We start from the raw sequence: 12,524 nt of genomic DNA, 5'->3' as shown, positions 1-12,524 counted from the left end.
CAAAATACCCCATAATTACAAAGTAAAAACAGGTTTTTAGACATTTTTGCTAATTTATTACAAATAAATAACTTAATACATTTACATAACTATTCAGACCCTTTAACCAATACTTTGTTGAAGTACATTTGGCAGCAATTACAGCCTCATGTTTTCTTGGTTATAACTCTACAAGCTTGGCAAACCTGTATTTGGGGAGTTTTCCCATTTTTATCTGCAGATAAGCTCTGTCAGGCTCTGTCAGATTGGATGGGAGCGTTGCTGCACAAATATTTTCAGGTGTCTTCAGAGATGTTCAATTGGGTTCAAGTTCGGGCGTTGGCTGGGCCACTCAAGGACATTAATAGACTTGTCCAGAAGTAACTCCTCCTCCTTGTCTTGGCTGTGTGCTATGGGTCGTTGTCCTGTTTTTAGGTGAACCTTCACCCCGGTCTGAGGTTCTGAGCACTCTGAAGCAGGTTTTCATCAAGGATCTCTCTGTACTTTGCTCCGCTCATCTTTCTCTTGTTCCTGATTAGTCTCCCAGTCCCTGCCGCTGAAAAACACCCCCACAGCATGATGGTTGCCAATTTCAAGTCTATCTGAACTAATATCGTCAATATTGTGATTTCAGAATGAAAGTTAACTGGCTAGATCATCATGTTTGTGACATTATGTTACCTATCCCCAGTTAGATAATGTGTTTTCACTTGTCACATCTAATCTATGCTTTTTAAGTTCTCCCTGTGCTTGGCACCGGTACACTGGCTCGTGAGCTGGCTGCTTGTTCTATAAGTTGGCAATCTGATCAAAACAGTGGCAGCATGTGCAGCAGTGGTGATTCTGCTTTTTTACAATCGCAAAAATGAAATAGGTGTATTTATGCTGTTGTTCAAATAACAGATAATAATAATAATAATAATAATAAATGCCATTTAACAGACTCTTATCTAAAGAGACTTACGTGTGCATTTATTTTACTATCGCGTTATATATCTTCCCAAAGAAACTACTGGTAGTTTGAAAACTTGTCATAATATTTCTGTCATGCTACTTTATTGACAATATGACAGCTCTGGGGGGACTGTGGTGCATTTTGATGGACCCTGGCCAAATGTGGAGTGCCATTTGTGACATATACTGAGTCTCTCACATTTCCTTACCTCACTCCCCCTCTACAGGCCAATGTGAACCATCAAACTTACAAGTCATCTGTCATGGTCTAAATTGAGAGATGAGTGAATATGTGTACAGAGGGGCAGGGAGAGTGTTTGTGTGTGTGTGTGTGTGTGCGCGCGCGCGTTTGTGTGTGTGTTGGCTATGCGTGCGTTTGTGTGCATGTGTGTGTGTGTGCTTGGAGTGCTTGGTTCTCCAGGCTGCTCCATGTTGACTGGGTTGCATGGTTGTGACCGTGCTGTCAGCGTAGCTAATCGCTATTGTTGGGAACGGTGGCCCCTGACCCCAGTAGTGATCCTTCACCCAGCAGATGGAGGGTTGACCCGCCTGGCAACCACACGCAAGCATGCACACAAACACTATACTATACCCTATCTCAAATACACACAATCCTCCCTGGTCAGGCAGCCATCAGCTGTATGGAAACGCAGGGAAAGCTCCCAAAGAAACACCATGACAAAGCAGTAGGAGGAGGATTGGCTGCTCACCACAATGCAGGGTTACAGGGCTCATTATGGAGGGAGGCTAGAATGGCTGGAGCTGAAGAGGGGAGAGGGGAGTCTGAAGAGAGGAGTCTGGAGCAGCATGACACATTCCCATCCACAGGCAGGAGGTTGGGGGGAGGAGGGGATGAGGGACTCAGCTGCTGGGTCTGGGGAGAGGAGGGGGTGGGGTGCGATGACCCCCTAAGTTTTAAACACACAGGCACGCATTTTGCGCAAAAACACACACATACACCCCTCCTCCAAGCAGATGTCACCACAGCTCAACCAGGGTTTTGATAAGCATTCAATCATTATCAAAGTTCACCATCCTGCTTCTACCCACATTGGGTGTCATTCTGTGTTTAATGGAAGAGTTTGCAATGTGTCATTCGGTTTTATCTGTTTTCATCTCCTTAATTAGGCTAAATCCCAGATTACCCCTTTAAATTCAGTTCATCAGTCTCTGTCTGGTGCCCACAAAAATACCCTCTCCCCATCTCCTATCTCTGTGCTAGACCTGGGTACAAATACTATTGCTCTAGTCTGCCTGGAGTGGCAGATGTGTATGTGGGTGTGAGTATTCTATTGGTTTCATTGTGCCATGCAAGCTAAATCAAGCATTTGTATTTGAACCCAGGTCTGCTCTGTGCTGCCTGAATTTAGCTGTTAACATCCTTTAATGAGAGCCTAATGTATTTAATTGTATGCACAGGACTGTTAAGGAAAGTCAACATGCAATCTGGCAGTGTGCTTTCAAATTAATTACAGTGAGCTGGGTGTATTTCATTAAACCTGTTACAAAAGGAGGATTCAACAGGCTTAGATCTAATCCCAACTGTTGTTTTGTTGTAGCAACATACTATTTATTACGCTATGGACGCTCTATCGAGCAACGGTATGTACACTCACAGTTACGTGATTAGATGAGAGATTTGTACAATCAGGCACAATAACAGACTATGGTCTGGGCACAGATGATTATCACTGGTTATAACCCAAATGGCAATCTATATGCTATATAGGGCACCGTATACCCTATATAGTGTACCCTGGTCAAAAGTTGGGCACTATGTAGGAAATGGGGTGCCAGCACCTAGGATGCCATTTGGGGCACAGCCCCTTTCACAGGCGATGTGCAGTCATAAACAACTTCCTTTAGCCAGAAATTGTGTGCAAAAGTCAAACATACTGTTGAGGGATTGCCCATTACCCCCAGCAGAGGCTTGTCTAGCAAGTTGGAATCTGCACTTCAAATCCACATCAAAATCTGTTAGAAAATGCAGAGAAAACAAATAGAGACAGACAGACAAACAGGCAGACAAGCAGATGGCATGTCTGCACTTCTGTATGTCTCCCTGCTCCCCCCTCTGGTGTCCCAACATGGTACAATTTGAAGTAAACAGCTACCAACCACCCTCCACCCTCCATACTGTATGCAGCTCATAGTTGTAATGAATTACACCCTAGACCCACTTAAATTTGCATACCGTCCCAATAGATCCACAGACGATGCAATCGCCATCGCACTGCACACTGCCCTATCCCATCTGGACAAGAGGAATACCTATGTAAGAATGCTGTTCATTATAGTACCCTCCAAGCACATCAATAAGCTTGGAGCCCTGGGTCTGAACCCTGCCCTGTGAAACTGGGTCCTGGACTTCCTGACGGGCTACCCCCAGGTGGTGAAGGTAGAAAATAACACCTCCACTATGCTGATCCTCAAAACAGGGGCCCCACAAGGTGCATGCACAGTCCCCTCCTGTACTCCCTGTTCAACCATGACTGCATGGCCACGCACGCCTCCAACTCAATTGTCATGTTTGCAGATGTCACAAGAGTAGTAGGCCTGGTTACAAAGCAATGATGAGACAGAGTACAGGGAGGAGGTGAGGACCCTGGCGGAGTGGTGCCAGGAAAATAACATCTCTCTCAACTTCAAAAAAATGGGTTAGGGTTAAGGAGCTGATCGTGTACCTCAGGAGACAGCTGAGGGAGCACGCCCCCATCCACATCGACGGGACTGCAGCTGAGAAGGTGAAAAGCTTCAAGTTACTCAGCGTAAACATTACTGACAATCTGAATTGGTCCACCCACACAGAGAGTCTGCTGAAGAAGGTGCAACAGCGCTTTTTTAACTTCAGGAGGCTGAAGAAATTTGGCATGGCCCCTAAGACCCTCCAAACTTTTACAGTTACACCATTGAGAGTATCCTGTCAGGCTGTATCACTGCCTGGTATGGCATCAGCACCGCCCGCAACCTCAGGGCTCTCCAGAGGGTAGTGTGGTCTACCCAAAACATCACAATGCCTGCCCTCCAGGACACCTACAGTCCCCGATATCACAGGAGTGCCAAAAAGATCATCAAGGACATCAACCACCAGAGCCACGGCCTGTTCACCCCGCTATCATCCAGAAGGCGAGGTCAGTGCAGGTGCATCAAAGCTGGGACAGAGATACTGAAAATCGCCTTCTATTTCAAAGCCATCAGACTGTTAAACAGCCATCACTAGCCGGCCTCCATCCAGTACTCTGCCCTGAACTTAGTCATTGTCACTAGCCGACTACCACCCAGTTACTCGAACCTCCACCTTAGAGGCTGCTGCCCTATGTACATTTGAAGTCGGAAGATTACATACACTTAGGTTGGAGTCATTAAAACTTGTTTTTCAACCACTCCACAAATTTCTTGTTAACAAACTATAGTTTTGGCAAGTCGGTTAGGACATCTACTTTGTGCATGACACAAGTATTTTTCCCAACAATTGTTTACAGGCAGATTATTTCCTTATAACTCACTGTATAACAATTCCAGTGGGTCAGAAGTGTACATACACTAAGTTGACTGTGCCTTTAAACAGCTTGGAAAATTCCAGAAAATGATGTCATGGCTTCTGATAGCCTAATTGAAATCATTTGAGTCAATTGGACGTGTACCTGTGGATGTATTTCAAGGCCTACCTTCAAACTCAGTGCCTCTTTGCTTGATATCATGGGGAAATCAAAAGAAATCAGCCAAAACCTCAGAAAAACAATTGTAGACCTCCACAAGTCTGGTTCATCCTTGGGAGCAATTTCCATACGCCTGAAGGTACCACGTTCATCTGTGCAAACAATAGTACGCAAGTATAAACACCATGGAACCACGCAGCGGTCATAACGCTCAAGAAGGAGATGCGTACTGTCTCCTAGAGATGATCGTTCTTTGGTGTGAAAAGTGCAAATCAATCCCAGAACAACATCAAAGGACCTTGTGAAGATGCTGGAGGAAACAACAGGTACAAAAGTATGTATATCCACAGTAAAACAAGTTCTATATCGACATAACTTGAAAGGCCGCTCAGCAAGGAAGAAGCCACTGCTCCAAAATAGCCATAAAAATGCCAGACTACAGTTTGCAACTGCACATGGGAACAAAGATTGTAATTTTTGGAGAAATGTCTGATGAAACAAAAAAATAACTGTTTGGCCATAATGACCAACATTATGTTTGAAGGAAAAAGGGGAAGGCTTGCAAGCCGAAGAACACCATCCCAACCATGAAGCACTGGGGTGGCAGCATCATGTTGTGGGGGTACTTGCTGCAGGAGGGACGAGTGCACTTCACAAAATAGATGGCATCATGAGGTAGGAAAATGATGTTGATATATTGAAGCAACATCTCAAGACATCAGTCAGGAAATTAAAGCTTGGTCACAAATGGGTCTTCCAAATGACCAATGACCCGAAGCATACTTCCAATGTTGTGGAAAAATGGCTTAAGGACAACAAAGTCAAGGTATTGGAGTGGCCATCACAAAGCCCTGACCTCAATTCTATAGAACATTTGTGGGCAGAACTGAAAAAGTGTGTGCGAGCAAGGAGGTCTACAAACCTGACTCAGTCACACCAGCTCTGTCAGGAGGAATGGGCCAAAAATTCACCCAACTTATTGTGGGAAGCTTGTGGAAGACTACTCGAAACGTTTGACCCAATTTAAACAATGGAAAGGCAATTCTACCAAATACTAATTGAGTGTATGTAAACTTCTGACCAACTGGGAATGTGATGAAAGAAATAAAGCTGAAGTAAATCATTCTCTCTACTATTATTCTGACATTTCACATTCTTAAAGTAAAGTGGTAATCCTAACTGACCTAAGACATTGAATTTTTACTTGGATTAAATGACAGGAATTGTGAAAATTGTGAGTTTAAATGTATTTGGCTAAGGTGTATGTAAACTTCCGACTTTAACTATACATAGACATGGAATCACTGGTCACTTTAACAATGTTTACATACTGTTTTACTAATTTTGTACTGTATTCTACTGTATTCTAGTCAATGCTACTCCGACATTGCTCGTCCTAATCTCTTAATTCCATTCTTTTACTTTGAGATTTGTGTATTGTTGTGAATTGTTAGGTAATACTGTGCTATTGGAACTAGGAACACAAGCATTTTGTTACATCCGCAATACATCTGATAAATATGTGTATGTAACCAATAACATTTTTAAAAATTTGAATTATGAATGAGAAAGATGCCTTTCTTTTTCTTTCTTCCATTCTTTATTTTTTCCCTATTCCCCTCATCACTTCTCTCACTCCATCAATCTCTGTCTCTATCTCCATTGTTTCTATTCCCTCATTATTTCCTCCCACTCCTTCTCAGTCTCTCATCTTTCTTTTTTCTCTATTTCTCACTCTTTCCCCCAATCTCTCTCCCCCACACACACACCCTCTCTCTCTCTCTTTCTCACGCTCTCTCTCTCTCATAAAAGCGAGTCTCCTTATGGTGCTCTCTCATACCTGCTTTCAGTCTCTGCAGTGGTCCTGATCTGAAGACTTATCTGCTTAAGAAGTCTTCTTGGTGGAATGCAATCCCATACAGCTTATGGGCAGATAGAGCAGGATTCCTGTTGGCCAAGAGTTAATTGCCTAGATAAGGACTTTCTCCTCGACATATCGATTTGGCTCAGTCTGTACAACTACGGTTCAAATTCACAATGGAGGCCAAAAACCTCACCCCATAGTGTATGCTGAAAAAGTGTTTTGCTATTGCTGTTACTTTTTATAAAACAGAATGATTTTTTTCTGACTGTATACAATGTAGGACAGAGCACATTCTCAAGTTAAAGGCAACAAATTGTGACAGTACTTGACTTGCATTAATGTCAATGAAATACTTTTGCTCAAAAATATAGTTACATGCATGGGTGACTAAAAGAGTAAACATGACGTTATGGTGGGATAGTAATTTAATTTCTCTACTGTAACTAACTCCAATGTCGTTTTAGAGAATTTGGCAGTACGTCCAACCGGCCTCACAACAGCAGACCACTTCTAACCACTCCAGCCCAGGACCTCCACATCCGGCTTTTTCACCTGCGGGATTGTCTGAAACCAGCCACCTGGACAGCTGATGTGGTTTTGCACAACCAAAGAATTTCTGAAAAAACTGTACGAAACCATCTCAGGGAAGCTCATCTGCGTGCTCGTCGTCCTCACCAGTGTCTTGACCTGTCTGCAGTTCGCCGTCCTAACTGACTTCAGTGGGCAAATGCTCACTTTCGATGGACACTGTCACACTAGAGAAGTGTGCTCTTCATGGATGAATCTCGGTTTCACCTGCAGATGGCAGGTGTGTTGTGTGGGCAAGCCATTTGATGATGTCACCGTTGTGAGCAGAGTGCCCAATGGTGGCGGTCGGGTTATGGTATGGGCAGGCACAAGCTAGGACATCGAACACAATTGCATTTTATCAATGGCAATTTGAATGAACAGGAAATCCGTCACAAGATCATGAGGCCCTTTGTCATGGTATTCATCCGCCGCCATCACATCAAATTTCAGCATGATAATGCACGGCACCATGTCTCAAGTATCTGTGCACAATTCCTGGAAGCTGAAAATGTCCCAGTTCTTCCAGGCCTGCATACTCAGACATTTCACGCATTGAGCATGTTTGGAATGCTCTGTATCTACATGTACGACAGCGTGTTCCAGTTCCCACCAATATCCAGCAACTTTGCACAGCCTTTGAAGAAGAGTGGAACAACATTCCACAGGCCACAATCAACAGCCTGATCAACTCTATGTGAAGGAGATGTGTGATGAGGCATATAGTGGTCACACCAAATGCAGACTTGTTTTCTGATCCACACCCCTACATTTTTTTAAGGTATCTGTGACCAACAGATGTGAAGTCCATAGATTAGGGCCTAATCAATTTATTTCAGTTGACTGATTTCCTTTTATGAACTGTAATTCTGTAAAATCTTTGAAATTATTGCATTTATTACGTTGTTCAGTGTAGATTCTGCCATTGAGGACTTGTTTTGTTTCACTTTCTGGTTCAAGTCTTGTAATTAGTTATAATCAACAGAATCTGCCCATTAAGTAATTTGCCTCCTTTTGGTTCTCCTGTTGTCAAGACAGCTCAGTACTGCTGGGCCTATTCCCCCCATCTCTCTCTCTCCACCTATGGAATTTACATTTGGTCAATTAGGAGGCACTCTTATCCAGAGCAACTAGGGTTAAGTGCCTTGCTCAAGGCACATCTAAAGATTTTTCACCTAGCCAAGTCAGGGATTCAAACCAGCAACCTTTCGATTTGGTTACTTAACCGCTAGGCTACCCGCCACCCACCAACTTTAATGCAGGTCAACTTCAATCCGTTTTACCTCATTTCTACAAGCATGTCACATGTGCAACCATAGAAAAAAAACTCTAGACCACCTTTAATCCACACACAGAGACACATACACAGCTCTCCCTCTCCCTGGGCATGTAGCCTAGTGGTTAGAGTGTTGGGCCAGTGAGCAGAAGGTTGCTGGATCAAATCCCTGAGATGACAAGGTAAAAATCAGTCATTCTGCCCTTGAGCCAAGCAGTTAACCCACTTTTCCCTGGGTGCAGAAGACATGGATGTTGATTAAGGCAGCCCCCTGCACCTCTCTGATTCAGAGTGATTGGGTTAAAATAGGAAGACACATTTCAATTGAATATATTCAGTTGGACAAGTGACTAGGTATCAACTTTTCCCCCATCTGGCAAATCTGATTACAGTTCTATCCTAATGTTTCCTGCTTACAAGTGAAAACTAAAGCAGGAAGAACCAGTGACTCGCTCAATTCAGATGATGTGGTTGCTACGCTACAGGACTGTTTTATAGCACAGACTGGAAAATGATCAGGGATTTATCAAATGGCATTGAGGAGTATACCACTTCAGTCACCAGCTTCATCAATAAGTGAATCAACGACAATGTCCCCACAGTGACTGTACATACAGTTGAAGTCGTATCTATATCCACAGTAAAACGATGAAACAAAAATAGAGCCGAAGAACACCATCCCAACCGTGAAGCACGGGGGTGGCAGCATCATGTTGTGGGTGTGCTTAGCTGGTGCACTTCACAAAATAGATGGTATCATGAGGTAGGAAAATTATGAGGATATATTGAAGCAACATCTCAAGACATCCGTCAGGAAATTATAGCTTGGTTGCAAATGGGTCTTCCAACTGGACAATGACCCCAAGCATAGTTCCAAAGTTGTGGCAAAATGGCTTAATTAAGGACAACAAAGTCAAGGTATTGGTGTGAGCATCACAAAGCCCTGACCTAATCCCATAGAAAATGTGTGGGCAGAACTGGCTCTGACACCAGCTCTGTCAGGAGAAATGGGCCAAAATTCACCCAACTTATTGTGGGAAGCTTGTGGAAGGCTACCCGAAACGTTTGACCCAAGTTCAACAATGTAAAGGCAATGCTACCAAATACTAATTGAGTGTATGTTAACTTCTGACTCACTGGGAATGTGATGAAAGAAATAAAAGCTGAAATAAATCATTCTTTACTATTATTCTGACATTTCACATTCTTAAAATGAAGTGGTGATCCTAACTGACCTAAGACAGGGAATTTTAACTAGGCTTAGATGTCAGGAATTGTGAAAAATTGAGTTTAAATGTATTTGGCTAAGGTGTATGTAAACTTGCGACTTCAACGTGACATTTCCCAACCAGAAGCCTTCATTAGAGGCAACATCCGCACCAAGCTAAATGCTAGAGCAGTCACTTTCAGGGAAAGGACACTAATCCGGGCTCTGAGAAGACATCCCGCTATGCCCTCAGACGAACCATCAAACAGGTAAAGCCTCAATACAGCACTAAGATTGAATCCTACTACACTGGCTCTGATGTCCCTTGGATGTGGCAGGGCATGAAAACTGTTACGGACTACAAAGGGAAACCCAGTGATGAGAGCCTACCAGACGAGCTAAATGCCTTTTATGCTCTTTTCGAGGCAAGCAACACTGAAGCATGCATGATGAGAGCACCAGCTGTTCCGGACAACTATTTGATAACGCTCTCCTTAGCCGATGTGAGCAAGACCTTTAAACAGGTCAACATTCACAAAGCCGCATGGTCAGACGGATAACCTGGACGTCTTATCAAAGCATACGCGGACCAACTGGCAAGTGTCTTCACTGACATTTTCAACCTCTCCTTGTCCGAGTCTGTAATACCTACATGTTTCAAACAGACCACCATAGTCCCTCTGCCCAAAAAAGCAAAGGTAACCTGCCTAAATGATTTTAGCCCGGCAGCACTCACACCGGTAGCCATGCAGTGCTTTGAATGTCTGGTCATTGCTCACATCAACACCATTATGCTGGAAACCCTAGACCCACTCCAATTCGCAAGCACGACTCCAACACCATCATTAAGTTTGCTGACGACACAACAATGGTAGGCATGATCACCAACAACGATGAGACAGCCAAAAGGAGCAGGTCAGAGACCTGGAAGTATGGTGCCAGGACAACAACCTCTCCCACACTGTGAGCAAGACAAACGAGCTGATAGTGGACTATAGGAAAAGTAGGGTCGAACGTGTCCTCATTAACATTGACGGGGCTGAAGTGGAGCAGGTTGAGAGTTTCAAGTTCCTTGTTGTCCATATCACCAACAAACTATCATCTGACCGTAAAACGCTACAGAGGGTAGTGTGTATGGCCCAGTACATCACTGGGGCCAAGCTTCCTGACATCCAGGACCTATATACTAAGTGGTGTCAGAGGAAGGCCCAAAAAAGAAAAAGACAATAATTTTGCACACCCAATTTTTCAGTTTTTGATTTGTTAAAAAAGTTTGAAATATCCAATAAATGTCGTTCCACTTCATGATTGTGTCCCACTTGTTGTTGATTCTTCACAAAAAAATACAGTTTTATATCTTTATGTTTAAAGCCTGAAATGTGGCAAAAGGTCGCAAAGTTCAAGGGGGCCGAATACTTTCGCAAGGCACTGTAGCTGCTCAGATAGCAGATGTTAAAAGTTGGTGAGGGAGATAAAAGTCTCCAACTTCAGCGATTTTTGAAATTCTTTCCAGTCACAGGCAGCAGAGAACTGGAAGGAAAGGCGGCCAAATGAGATGTTGGCTTTAGGGGTGATCAGTGAGATACACCTGCTGGAGCGCGTGCTACGGGTGGGTGTTGCCATCGTGACCAGTGAACTGAGATAAGGCGGAGCTTTACCTAGCATGGACTTGTAGATGACCTGGAGCCAGTGGGTCTGGCGACGAATATGTAGCGAGGACCAGCCGACTAGAGCACACAGGTTGCAGTGGTGGGTGGTATAAGGTGCTTTAGTAACAAAACGGATGGCACTGTGATAAAATGCATCCAGTTTGCTGGGTAGAGTATTGGAAGCTATTTTGGAGATGACATCACCGAAGTCGAGGATCGGTAGGATAGTCAGTTTTACTAGGGTAAGTTTGGCGGCGTGAGTGAAGGAGGCTTTGTTGCGGAATAGAAAGCCGACTCTAGATTTGATTTTAGATTGGAGATGTTTGATATGAGTCTGGAAGGAGAGTTTACAGTCTAGCCAGACACCTAGGTACTTATAGATGTCCAAATATTATAGGTCGGAACCATCCAGGGTGGTGATGCTAGTCGGGCGTGCGGGTGCAGGCAGCGAACGGTTGAAAAGCATGCATTTGGTTTTACTAGCGTTTAAGAGCAGTTGGAGGCCACGGAAGGAGTGTTGTATGGCATTGAAGCTCGTTTGGAGGTTAGATAGCACAGTGTCCAAGGAAGGGCCAGACGTATGCAGAATGGTGTCGTCTGCGTAGAGGTGGATCAGGGAATCGCCAGCAGCAAGAGCAACATCATTGGTATATACAGAGAAAAGTGTCGGCCCGAGAATTGAACCTGTGGCACCCCCATAGAGACTGCCAGAGGACCGGACAACATGCCCTCCGATTTGACACACTGAACTCTGTCTGCAAAGTAGTTGGTGAACCAGGCAAGGCAGTCATTAGAAAAACCGAGGCTACTGAGTCTGCCGATAAGAATATGGTGATTGACAAAGTCGAAAGCCTTGGCCAGGTCGATGAAGACGGCTGCACAGTACTGTCTTTTATCGATGGCGGTTATGATATCGTTTAGTACCTTGAGCGTGGCTGAGGTGCACCCGTGACCGGCTCGGAAACCAGATTGCACAGCAGAGTAGGTACGGTGGGATTCGAGATGGTCAGTGATCTGTTTGTTGACTAGGCTTTCGAAGACCTTAGATGGGCAGGGCAGGATGGATATAGGTCTGTAACAGTTTGGGTCAAGTGTATCTCCCCCTTTGAAGAGGGGGATGACTGCGGCAGCTTTCCAATCCTTGGGGATCTCAGACGATATGAAAGAGAGATTGAACAGGCTGGGAATAGGGCTTGCGACAATGGCGGCAGATAGTTTCAGAAATAGAGGGTCCAGATTGTCAAGATCAGCTGATTGTCAAGACCAGTTTATTGCCTGCAATGACATTAAGCTCAGTCAAATGATGTTGTGACACACCGCCCCAGACCATGACGGACCCTCCACCTCCAAATCGATCCCGCTCCAGAGT

This window comes from Oncorhynchus mykiss, chromosome 4, assembly GCF_057628025.1.
Source record: "Oncorhynchus mykiss isolate SJ-2025 chromosome 4, ASM5762802v1, whole genome shotgun sequence".
NCBI lineage: Eukaryota > Metazoa > Chordata > Actinopteri > Salmoniformes > Salmonidae > Oncorhynchus > Oncorhynchus mykiss.
This window is presented reverse-complemented; position numbering follows the sequence as displayed.